We start from the raw sequence: 13,492 nt of genomic DNA, 5'->3' as shown, positions 1-13,492 counted from the left end.
GGAATTTAAGGTAAGGCACTTGAGCAAGTGTTGTGTGTGTCTATGTACAGAGAGCTCAACCTCACACTCATTTTTCAAGCCCAACACAAACAAAGGTGACATCTCAACCTCAAAGAAACAAAGGGAAAAACATCACACACAATCATAGAAACCTCTCTCTTCTTCATTCTCTTTTTTTTCCCCCTTCGGTTTCGGAATGCGAAGGCGGCGGCAATGACCGATGAGCGAGTACCCTCATCAAAGACAAACCATATAGGAGTAGTACTGAAGGATGGGAGGACTACGTACGTACGCAAGGGAGCTAGCTAGCAGTGCTGCTCTCTCACACTGTACCCCACATAAATAGGTACACGCCATTGCTGAGCTTCTTCAGAGCTTGAGCTTGAGGACAGCCGGGTGGCGGTGCGAGTCGATGAGGATGGACCAGAGGACGTGCACGTCCTCGTCCTGGCAACGACTGCACGTCCTTGTACAGGATGTGCATATCCCCTCCCTGCCAAGCAAAGTCACCCCAGTTATCTATCAATGCAAGTCAATTTGTGCAAGCATATGCAATGTCAGAAACAGCAAGGCAGGCAGGCAGGCAGGCCAGCAAGAACACGATGTTTCAGGTTGCAATGCAGCAAGATCACAACAAAGATCGAGTGCCCGATGCGCTTGCAGGATATGATACGATGACCATGCTCAGAGGCACAGAGAGAGAGAGAGATGATGATGATGAACTAGAACTACTTACGGTTGCGGCGCTCGGAATGCGCCCTCACCCACATCCTCCTGAGAGGGGAGAAGAGGGAGTGGAGCCACCCCATCCCCACGGAGAGGGAGGAAAACGAGCTAGGAACAAACAAAATGTGGCTGCGCTGGCAGGTCTCCTATGCAAACACCCGGAGGAAAGGAAATAGGCAGCAGCAGGAGGATGCCGGGGTAGAGATCAGGTAGCCATCAGGGCGTGCTTTTGGCACGGGGGCAGGGGTGAAGTCTATTGCACTGTACCGTCCCTCAGGCCACACAATGTGCAATTCGTTCGTTCGTTCCTTGCAGCCCAATCATGGTGTCCTCAGCAATTATTCTGGTATCTTGTCCCTTTCCCCTCCTCACTCTTCTTCCAAACTCCCCTCACTTTCTCCCCTTGGAACCGCGATTTCGCACCCTTTAACCTAACCCCCACCCCAAAAAAAGAATACTATATACTAGTAATGCAAGTAAGGTAGTAGTGCCACACCAGAATGTGGTTATAATATGTATGTATGTGGATTTCATTTTTCCTGTTGGATGTACCTTCTGCAGGCTTATCAGCTTTTATAATTCTGTATGTATGTACTTCAAGTGCTGTTTGGTCAGCCTTTGCCGCCATCCTTGTGTTTTATACCATATCTTGGTCTCCCCTTTGTTAAAGGAAAGAATCAAAGAATGTCTTTGAACAAACACTAATGGTCGTCATAGCTTTTGATTTTGATATTTGCATAAGGCAGCAGGATACTGATTTCCTGGGTCCGATTGATTTGCCGATTTGGACCTATTATGCGTTTAAGCTAGTGCACAAAAAAAGGCATGACGAAACGATCGCTAATTTGATTTAAGTAATCATTAACCTTTGAATAGGTATTGCGCACTCACTCAGACTAGTAAGTAGAACATACCTTTTAGATGTTGTCTATTGTGTTGTCGGTATGCTGTGCGTACAGCCCTTGACCAAGACGCATTAGCTTCTCCAAGTTGCAGAAAAGAATGCATGAGGTGGTGCTCTTAACGCTGTTGAAGAGGTACAAACAACTGAATGGCCGTCCCAACTTGTATATATATAATCTGTCAATAAGGTGAGTTATTACATACATGTAGGATTTAGACAAAAAGACACAAGGTTTTGGGCTGCTAATGTTTAAGATGCTTCTAAGTTCTAATATCATAGGATACCAGACAGAAACCGAGGGAACAATAAAAAAGGTTCAAACAGGTTGATTTGACCAGCCAGGGTCTCTGCCCTTCGTTGGATTGTTCTTCTAGAATATCGTGTAATAATTCGTTTGAAAAAAAAGAATATTTTGTAATAGCAAAAAAAACATAATGTTGTCCTGTTGATGAGATGCAGACAAGTGAATGGCCATCCCTAATTACACATACTACCTCCGTCCCTATAAGTCAATTCCTAGAGTTAGTTTAAGTAACTTTTTTTAAATTTGACCGAATTTGTAGAAAAGAGTGCAAAGATTTATGACACCAAATTAGTATTATTGGATACAATAAAATATATTTTTATAATGTGCTTATTTTTTGTTTCATAAATACTTATGCTCTTTTCTATAAATTCGGTCAAACATAAAAAAGTTTGACTTCAAATAACTCTAGAGTTGATTTATCGAAGTTTACTTTTACCGAGTTACCATTTACATGTAAGGTTGTGAGATTTTTATATTCTTTCAATAGGGTAGCGACAAAACAAAAACAGAGGAAAACAGTAAAAAGTTTCAGAAAGATTCATCCATCAAAAAAGGGAAAGGTCTATATGTGGACCAGCCAGGGTCTTTATTATTCTTTGTTTCCTTGTTATTCTAGAATGTCATGTAATAGCGAGGAAACATAAACTACTCGACTTAGCATGTAAGCAAAATGAAATTCACACAGGATTCACTCATTATAATCACTGATCAGGTAAGCCCGCCCGAGCCTTACCGACTGAAGTTCTTGTTCTTGGCCACTGGTCTTCTTGAGGACAGTTTACTGGCCACTTGTATGCTGTTGATGCTTAATATTGACAGGCCCCCAGCAGAACCATCAGTTCACATCTGTCTGGTCCAGACTAGTGTAAGAAATTTCAAAGGTTTTGTGTTCCATCACCATCCTCGCACACGAAACAACTTCACCAACAGCAGTTTGTGTGACTTGCAAAAATAAAGGGATGCGACGTCACAACTAGTAACAGCAAAAGAAGAAAAAGAAAAAGCCACCGTAATTGTTATTTTCTTTCGAAATTGTTCTAAACATAAGAAAACAAGTTGAGGCGTGGAGCAAAATCAAGATGTTCCATTTATTAATTTGAATACTAGTTATTTTTTCTGCACATGAATATTAACAGAAGTGCTGATTTGGCACTGGCAAACTGTGTTTGAAGGATGAAGAACAAGAATACTTACAGTTATAGGACAGACATCAGCCCTACCATTCCTTGTTGTGTAAGGGCGTACCCAGTGCAGAGAGCTCCCGCTCTGTGCGGGGTCTGGGGAAGGGTGTCAGTGGCAAGCCTTACCCTCGCCTATGCAATGCGAGGAGACCGCGACTTGAACCCGGGACCTTCCGGTCACAGGCGGTAAGACTCTACCGTTTGCACCAGGCCCGCCCTTCACCATTCCTTGTTGTGTATTGCTGACAATTTATTAGTAGCTGATTCCTGGCTCAGATGCAAAGAAAATTATTTATCCAATAAAAAAAGTGAAATTGGAGTGTAACTTGAATAGATATATTGCTCCTGATAAGTGAGAACATGGTTTCAAAGCTCATCAGACGAAACTAGAAACACTTGCAGACTGAATCTGGCATTCTACATAGCAAACTGGTGGCAACATGCAACAAACAGTGAACAGGATCAGCTTTTCATTCAAAAAAATGTTAACAATTTTAGGATGTTTTATTGTGCAAGGAGCAAACTATATCAGTTTAGAAAATAATTTACAATAGATCCAAATGTTTTTCTTCGTTGTCTTCATAGCACACAGTTCTGTTCCACGTCTCACTTGGTGCCCTCAGCTTTGCCTGTTGCCAAAATTACAGCACACAGTCCAAGACCCTTGCAAGAGCAAGATATGAAGATAGCCTACATAATCTGCATCAATCGTAAGTCAATAACTGAAGAGATATGAGATTAACAGATGTAAAATCATCCCCTATGAAGAAGTGCAAATTCTGCAAGAAAAGCGAACAGAATTGAGCTATATCAGAAGGTATGTTTCGTTTCACTGCTCCTTGCTTTTTATACTAAAACAAGTCCTCTGTTCACGTGCAAACATCATAAAAATGATTCATGGTCATCTCACCCACTTGCTAGTAAGTAGTGACAAGATTCTGAATGGCAACTGCATGGAAGCAATCTTTCTCATATGCATAAATGCTAGTCACTTATCTGGAAGACAGCTTCAAAAAAAAAAAAAAAAACTTATCTGGAAGACGATGTCTAGAAACAATTACTGCGACAGTAAGATCTACACAGTGTCATTCAGACTATTTCTGACAAAACATGAAAACATTGTTTACTTTGCATTCTGTTCCAGGGCAACCATTAGACGATTCACTGCAATCAGTTGACATGTCCGTTTGAAATGTCAGGATCCAAGAAAGTAACAGAGTTTCTTCATTTACCAGAACATGAACTCAGTCATACTTTTAAATATAATCAGCCAACTGAATTCTAGGATGTCTAGTTAAATGAATGAAAAGCTGGTGTGAGACACATCAAACAGACTAATTAGATTTTAATCAAATTCATCTTCAGGAAGCTGATTATGTAGCAGAACTTTGCTCTGGCAATATTAGCAGTGGTAATTCTGATTCTAGTGTTTTTTTTTTGAAAGAAAGATTCTAGTGTATGAATTAAGCATGTTTTAAATAAAATTTGAGATGCACTAACCAAGAATATGTAGGATACAATTCTATCAAACAACTTGAATGTTAATTCGGTGACCCCAGTAGTCCATTTGATCAAGCAAGAGGCTCAATTCTTTCAAACAAGGTAGATACTCTAACCAAGCAGATATGGAATATAAAACATGGGTAAAAAAATGAAGTTTGAGCTCCAGTAGCCCATTTGATCAAGCAAGAGGCTCAATTCTTGGTATGCCTGTGAAGATCTGAGATCCAAAGAACAGTGGACTATAATGCAGTTTCTTTTTTTTATTCAGCCAATAATGCAGTTAATACACATCCAAAGATGTTGAAATCTTTTTATCTATTTTTTCACCCAGTGACTTGATCAACTAACTAGTGCTTATATACAGCCAAATATGTTTCTTTGAAATGTTTCATTTGATGGTGATGCATCAACCGTGCAAAGCATATGCAACTGGGGAAAAAAGCATAATAGATACAAAAAAGGACAGTACAATACCCTATCAGGAAGGTAAAGTCAGAATAGTGTCTTTGGTTATACAGAGGCAACACCTTATCTACTCCATAGGAATAATATAGCCAGAGGCAAATTAGTGCAGCAGTCTGAATAGTTTTTAAAGCTCTATTGCCATATCATCCCCCCCCCCCCCCCCCCCCCCCCCCCAAAAAAAAACTCTATTGCCATTTGTCAACTAAATAGCATGATGTACGTTCATCAGACCCTTCTGTCTGAATGGATAGCCAAGCAGAGTAGAGAATTAGTAGAAAGAAATAGAACCAAGAAACCACAAAGCAGTGAAACTGTGTGTGGAAGGAAAAATTCACATGACAGGAGTATCACCTTCTAGAAGACCAAAGCTACTGGATCTGTATCCACTCAATGTCTTGCAACTGGCCCAATCAATTGGACTTACCCTTTGCTTGGACTCTCCTGCTAAGAATCGGCATATTCAGATCCACCGATGACCATAAAGATGAACTGCAATATTAAAAAAAACATGCTAAATGCTTAGTGTTTCTTGACAACCTCCATAAGCTCTACTTCTCCAAAGAATGAAAATCAGGAAAAATAATAAAGTCTGTAGCTATATACAGAGGAACAGCTCTTAAAATACAGAGTATAAGTACTGTCCCCCAAAATATAAACAGGCTAGCGCCTCCAATATATATTTGGACCTGAAAACAGTGTACTGAAACTTTCTGTACCTTTTTCAGTTTTTCATCATTACAGCATCTTGGTGTCAAAGTGTTAACAACTTAACATGGTTACAGCTTTGAGCACTGAGAGAGACTAGTCTCCACCACCAAGACAAGTGAGGAAAAGGGATCGACAAAATTAACAAAACATCATACAGTATAATCTTGGGAAAATATCCAACAGAGCTTATATATAGGAGGCAGCAAAGCAAAAGGCCTGGAAAACAAAACATATTTAGAGCTTCCCTAAACTTCCACATCCACAACACACTCACTAATAAATCATCTCACTGACACATGGAAGATGATCTATGTGGCAGTCAATTCGATCCTGCACACAGACACACCTACTAAACCTTCCATGCATGTATTATCAGGGAGAAACCGTGATGTCCTTGCAACTGAGGCTCCCTGAATATCTGCGAGTATGCCCACGGCACGGACTTCTCAGGCGCCGCTTGGCATGTCCGGAACATGAACACCGCATCGGCCGTCACCGAGCCAAAGAGCCAGCCATGAACATCCCAGAACACCTTCACGGGCAGCCCGTCCACCAGAATGATCTGGTTGCCTCTGAACTTCCACGGCAGCCTCTTGACCTGCACGACCGGCCTCCTGTCGACGCGAATCTCGAGACACGGGTCCCTGCTCACCACCCCGGCGCCGTCGGTGTCGATGTCGCGGTCGCACTCTATCACGACGTCGTGGCACGGGCCGCCGTGGCAGAACTGGGCCCTGGCGGAGTACACCTTCCTGCCAACGACGTGCTCCCTCCTGGCCACGAGCAGCGCGTTGTCGACGTCCGGGGCCGGCCTGGCCGGCGCCCGTCCTGCGGTACGCCTCCTTCCTCATGTCGCCGAGCCGGAGCACCATCTCGAGGCCGCAGACCACAGGCCACGTAGAACCCTTCCAGCGGCTCCGGCCCCGCGCCGAACCTGGCGCCGGACAGGTCCCAGAACACGTCGACCTTGCCGGCGCCGCCGCCGCCTGCGGCGGCTGCGGCGGCGGCGACGTCGAGGGTCTTGGAGCCCCTGCTGCGCTTGGAGAAGAGCCACGGCCTGACGTCCGCGCGGCACAGGCGGTGGTCCACGGACGCGCAGCCGATGGCGACGACGACTGCCGAGCGCGGCGGCCTGGCGCCCCACGAGGCCGCCGCCGCCCCGGGTCCACGTGACCGAGACCGCGCAGGGCCGGCCGGCGAGGCGCGCGTGGTAGAGGCACGTGACCCGGCTCCGGCTCCACGCCGCGGAGGCGCCACCGCCAATGCCCTTGCCCTTGCCACGGCCGCTGGCGCCCGTGCCCGAGGACGAGGAGGAGGAGGACGCGTCCGCGATCTGGACGCTGGTCTCCCCGAAGCAGGTCAGGTCCCTCATCATCTATCTGTCGCGCGCTTCTCGACGAACACCTCCCGCGCAACGCGACGCGGTGCGGTGGAGCGCGTTACCGGCGCCGGAAACGTTTCGCCGCGGGCTGAATATTGAAGGCCCAACACAACGCAAGGAGGGAGCTTTACGGCGGCGCCAAGAGCGGGGCGAGGAGAGGCAGGAGGGAGCAGTGGTAGTGGACTAAGCAAAGCAGCGCGTGACGATGGCAAGGCGAGGCGGACAGAGCAAAGCTGCAGCAGGGCAAAGGCGAGCACGAGGACGGAGCAGGGGGCGAGGCAATGGCAGTAGCAAAGCAAAGCCGAGTGGCTGGCAGCCTGGCAGCAGCAGGAGGAGACAACAAGGAGAATGGCAATGGCGCGTGACCGGTGCGTGCGCCGAGAGAGAGGAACAGTGTGCTGCTGGGTTCCCTTCTGTCGTCGACAGGCAGGAGCGCACGAGCAGCACTGCAGCAGCAGCTTGAGGAAGGAATATTTCCTTCTAGCTAGTGAGTAGTGAGTGCCGTTGGGACTTGGCTTTCGGATTGGCTGGCAAATCCTGTCTTTTTTTTTTTTTTTTTTTTTTTGCTTGTGTATATAAAGTAGGCATATATATATATATATATATATATATATATATATATATATATATATATATATATATGCTGCCACGGCCGTCGTGATGTTAATTAAGAGGACTAACATGAACTAATTATAAAACTAATTGCACAGATGAAGACTAATTTGTGAGACGAATCTATTAAGCCTAATTTATCCATCATTAACATATATTTACTATAGCACCACATTGTCAAGTCGTGGACTAATTAGGCTTAATAGATTCGTCTCGTAAATTAGTCTCTATCTGTGCAATTGGTTTTATAATTAGTCTATATTAAATACTCCAAATTAATGTCAAATATCCGATGTGACACACCGAGAGTGAACACATCATCCTAGGGTGTGGTAGATCAACACTAATATATTGGCCCATTTTGATAGAGCTCCTACATGCTCTAGTTTTTTTATTTGCTTCGCCTGCTCCCACTGCCCCTCCATGAGAGAAGGAGAGAGGAAAGAGAAAAAAAAACTACTAAACTAGTAGGAGCTCTACCAAATGGGGGCCATTGTTGTGATAATAATGTGACTACTCCACGGTAAAAATAAATAAAGGGCCGCAGACTGTTTCCCTTTGTTCTTTGTTACCGCTGAAATCCCTTCTCTAATTTTTCAAATAAAGGGTCGCAGACTTAGTATTCCTTTTGTTCTTTGTTACCACTGAAATCCCTTCTCTATTCTCTCATATTAGTGTGCTGTCAATTGTTGAAAACTCGGCGTAACCTTATTAGACGAAATTTGAAGATGTAACTTTTGCATACTAAAACGTGGATATATTCTTTAATAAGAAGAAATTCGACTAACTGCTTACCAAAGCTTGTAAAAATTGAGCTTCCAACACAAACCTACCTTATAGCTAGTCACCATTGTTATTGACCGTTTTGACCACCATGGACTAAAGAATGAAGAAATAAAGGGTCATATATATATATATATATATAACATGACTATTACTTTTTTTTGGGTCCATAAATCCATAATAAAGCTCTTTATTATGGAAAAATACTATATACCATTGGCATAGGATCCTCCAACCTCCTTTATATGGATGACTTGGATTGAACAACGTACACATATCTGATCCAGTGCTGTGTGAGTGAATTAGGAGTAGAGAGGAGCGATGATGACAAGGTGATGATGTCCAAGGCTACGCAGACGACATTCAGTATATTACACAGCTAGCAACAAGTGAAAGCCTACTGCATTTTAACACAATCTGCCCTGCCTGAATCAAATGTGCGAGCAACACTTTGGCACTTTGCCTGCACGATCGCGCCACAGCAAACACGAACTCATTGATAACCAGGCCATAAGAGCGTAGTGGTTTGCAAAGCTGCAAAAGGACGCGACATCGTGATGCGGAATCAGCAGCAGCTGCTGGCCTGCTGCTCATATCATATGTGATCACAGGCCCTCAACTTTGCCTGGCCGGCCTGTTTGGCACCTAACTACGCCTTTGCTGCTGCTCAGCAGGCTGGCCCACCTGGTCGCGGCCCAAGGCCCCGTCGTCCGTCGTCCGTCGACGCCGCTGCCGCTCCCGTGCAGGCTAGCTCGCGCGAGGTCAACGTCTTGCAGCGGGCCCCAGCTGGCAGCTTGAGGACGGGGAAGGCGCCGACGCGCGTGCCCCGAGCCTGACGGCGGGAGGGCCCACTGCCCAACGATACAGAACAGAGCAAGAGAAGCCAGTTGTCATTTGGTACTCGGGTTTCCCGTGGTTTTCTGACACGACTCCATGAGTAAAGATGGCAACGGCGCGATACTCGATACCCGACGGGTATTTGATCTATTAGGAAACGGGGATATGATCATATCTTTACCCGCGGGTATCTACATGGACAAGAATTCATCCTCGACGGGTATAACGGGTACGGGAATGTTCCCTGTTTACCCGTCCCCGTTACCCGTTGGGGAACCCGGCTGTTTGAGCTGTCAAGCGAGTATTAGGCTCAAAGAAACTCAGCATAGGTATTTTGACCCAAATCTGAACAATTATATATATAATTTGTGTGTTCTAGGAACCCTACTTCAATTTTTTCTCACCATCTCCGCCAGCAGCACAAGCACGCCTGCCTCACGAGCGCTCGTGCCCCTCGCTTCCTCAATTCGGTCTCTCTACCACCTTTGCTCGTCCTCCTCGCAACCTCGCTCCTTCTCCTCGGCATCTCCGAGACTCTGACACTTATACCCGGGTGAAGAAGAAACGTCTCCGATTGCAAAGCTGCGACCCCAAGTGTCCTTGTTTATCGGGTATGCAGTACCCGTCGGGTATCTATTACCCGACCGATACCCGACGGGTACAGGGATGGGTAAGAATCTGTACCCGAGACAGTTAACGGGGACGGGGACGGGATGAATTCTCCATAGCGGGGAAGAGAACATTCTGACGATACCCGACGGGTACATCCCTGTTGCCATCCTTATCCATGAGTAAAGTAATAAGACCCGATCAGATCATGGCCAACCAAACCCATCAACCGCATCCGCTCCATTCAAAAAAACCTAACCCAATTAGAGCGTGAGGTGGATTCGAGCCATAAGTTTTCTGGTAGTTCGGGTACCCAAACGTTCGAATGGACGCGTGTGTTCGAACATCTACACTCCACCACCGCACTAGCACAACACGGTGTCTGCGCCCACTCAACCCCACGCGGCGTCTATACCCCCGCCCGACCCCACGTGGCATCTGCGCCCCGCTTGCCCCATCGTGCCCCCTCTAGCAGCAGCAGGCGAGTGACATCGCAATATGTGCAACACCTCGATGTATTTTTGAAATATTCAGATGCAACATTTGCAACATACGTCTAAAGATAGATGAACACTTTAAACATGCTTCTGAAAACGCTTGAAAATCATTGCAAACACATACACAATATCCAGATAAAAACACTTACAAAATATGTGTGAAACGTATGCAACATCCAGATAAACACACTTGTAACATACGTCTAAAAACACAGATGAAACATTGGGGATAGGCGTTTGCAACATATGCAACATCTCCGATCTACTTTTGCGACATCCATATGAAACACTTGCAACATGCCTCTGAAACATCTAAAACACTTAAAACATGTGCTTTCAGTGCAACATCTCCTTGTTGCTTGGGAGAATGGAGGTCCGTCGGCGTGCTGGAGACAGCGGCCTGGCGGCGGCGGCTCCGTGACATGGCGGGGAGGCAGCGGCCACACAACTGGGATAGGGCAGCCGCACGCGCGCCATCCTGTAGTAGCACCTGGTGGTTGTCCCCAAGATCTAGCAGGCCGCCGAGGCCCACGGCGTCGAATACCTAGAGGAGGAAGCGAGGGGGATGTACCCAAGTAGCAGGAAGAGGTGGAGCAGATGCTTTGGGAGCACCAGCTTCGAGGAGCCCACCGGGAAACACATGCCGACGATGACAGGGGCAGCGCTTGTCCAGATTCGTTGGCTTCCCTTGACGTGTTCGTGCCTCTTGGATTGCGGTGGTGGGCATTGCCCCTGAAAGAGATAGGAATGAGTGGATGAGAGGATTTTTTTTTGAGAAACTCCCGAGCGGATGGGAGAGGATAGATGGGGCTAGCGTCGCAGCCCACCAAGGAGCGTCCGGACGGACGGCACCGTAGCATTACCGTAACTTTTTGACCCGTAACAATCTGCGAAACCAGACGTAGGCCGTATGTTACACCAATAACCTAACCCGCATACTGAAATTCTAACCCTATGTTGAGATCGGTCAGACATACTCCTTCTGTCTCAAAATAAGTTGGGATTCTAGGTTTGGATTCATAAACCATGAACGCTGGTAAAATTACATTTGTACCCCTATAGAAAAGGCTAGGGTATTCTTGCAGCATCAAGCCTCCATCGGTTTTCTTTTATTTTTTATTTGAAAATCGATTTTTTATTTCGTTGGTCTCAGGCTGGATTACGAAGCTTCTGGATACTGATCTTCTATATGCTCGTATGCATGTCTTAGAACTCGCACCATCTATCCATTTATTTTAGGACAAAATTCCAATCGCAGAAGCTAGTGTCATTGGGACGGAGGGGGTAGGTAAATAAAAAAAAACACCTACTGGTTCGAACCAACATGTGATCAGGTATAATTAGGAAGAACTAGTCTTCCAGCGTAGCATTTGATAGTGAATTCTTCTACGCTAGTGGAGTCACGTAAAAGTTTGTTAATGTGTTGTCGCCAGATTGTGTCTTTACACGAGCCCCTCGCGTGCAACCCGTAACGACCACACAGCTTGCAGTACCTTTGTGGAAACCAAAGGTTCGGTTTTGGAAAAAAAAGGTATTCTGCTACACTCGGGCTTTACGGAAAAACCAACGGTATCTTGCATAGGAGGAACCCGTCAGGTCAAATATATCTTAGGTTGCGCTAGCGTCTGCAGACTAGCTAGGACGTTCTCAATCTATCATTATTAGGATGTTTGGTTTATGCAATGATGAGATTGCTTTAGTCCATGTCAGACGCCTGGTGTGTGTGTGTGTGTGTGTGTGGGGGGGGGGGGGGGGGGGGGAGGGTGAATTGGGAGAATAGAGGGGGGATTAGAGGGAGAAGCGGCAGCCCTAGGGCTAGCCGAGCCTAGCAAGATGGAGGAGGTGGCGGCAGCAGCCAGCCTGGCTAAGAGTGGTTGGTGCGGCCACGACGGCTGGGGCAAGTGGAGAGGCAGCGGGCTGCATGGAGGCGGCGGAGCGGGGCAGCAGCGAGCCGTTGCTGCTGCTGCGGTGCTAGGGCAGGGAGGCGCAGGGAGAGGAGAGGGGCAGCGGCGGCAGGAGAAGAGAGGGAGAGGGATAGAGGGGTTTATTGTACACTGTTTTTGCTTAAGATTGAAAGAATACATCTCCCTTTATACTTATAGGGAGAACTTGACTCGACTTGAATTGACCTACAAGCAAACCTAGCTTCTAGACTCTTCCTAAACCTAATTGTTACAGTACCCATGCTACTGTACTAATGGTTACTATTCACACTAGGCCCTATTGGCCCGACTTGGCCCCATACTTCCATAGCCCATTATGGCTATATCGGCCTATGACAACACTCCCCCTTTCTCCGCATAGCGCGTCCTCGCGCTATATCGTTGCCCACTCGTCGACGTCGTTGGTTGAAGAAGCTCCTCGTGGTGGTGGTGCCTACTGTTGCTGAAACAGCGCCATGACGATGGGTGTTGTAACACCTCTGGTGTTACGAGCTCGCTAAGCACAGAGATTATGGCCTGAGAGGTAGATCTATTAATATAGTGAGTTAGTTTACTTAAATGCGCTAATGAAAATCCTAACAAGAAAATAGGAAAAGTAGTTTTAATTGTTTGGCACGAAAAGCAATTTCTATAAACAAGAATAAAACATAACTTGTATTTAGTACTTAAATAAAAATTGAAGTGCAAGTTTAGTAGAGGGAAATAAAACTTTTATTTTGGTGAGTAGAAATTGTTCAATAATTTATTTGATAGCTTAGAAATTGAATCCGAAATTAAACTAGAACTTTTCATAAATCCGCAGGAAGTTGAAATTATAGTTAGGATACTATTTTGATGAATTATATTGAGCAAAATAGTCAAAGTATGCTTAAGTATTTCGCTCCTATAGGTCAATATGCAGTATGGGCTATGTCGTGATATGCTTGTTAGTTGAAATCGACAAGGTTTAGACCTTTTAAAAATTAAGGCAAACGCGCTAGTGGATGTTAGTTCAAAACTAAAATATATGATTTTCTAAGTATGGAAAGGTGGTAGA

General features: G+C 45.7%; 1 pseudogene; it reads right to left on the bottom strand.

The window, feature by feature from the left end:
- Window positions 1–5,969: 5,969 nt before the first annotated feature.
- On the bottom strand, window positions 5,970–7,591 carry LOC136551130 (uncharacterized; annotated as a pseudogene).
- Window positions 7,592–13,492: the final 5,901 nt, after the last annotated feature.

Source organism: Miscanthus floridulus, chromosome 4, assembly GCF_019320115.1.
Source record: "Miscanthus floridulus cultivar M001 chromosome 4, ASM1932011v1, whole genome shotgun sequence".
NCBI classification, from domain to species: Eukaryota; Viridiplantae; Streptophyta; class Magnoliopsida; order Poales; family Poaceae; genus Miscanthus; species Miscanthus floridulus.
This window is presented reverse-complemented; position numbering and strand designations above follow the sequence as displayed.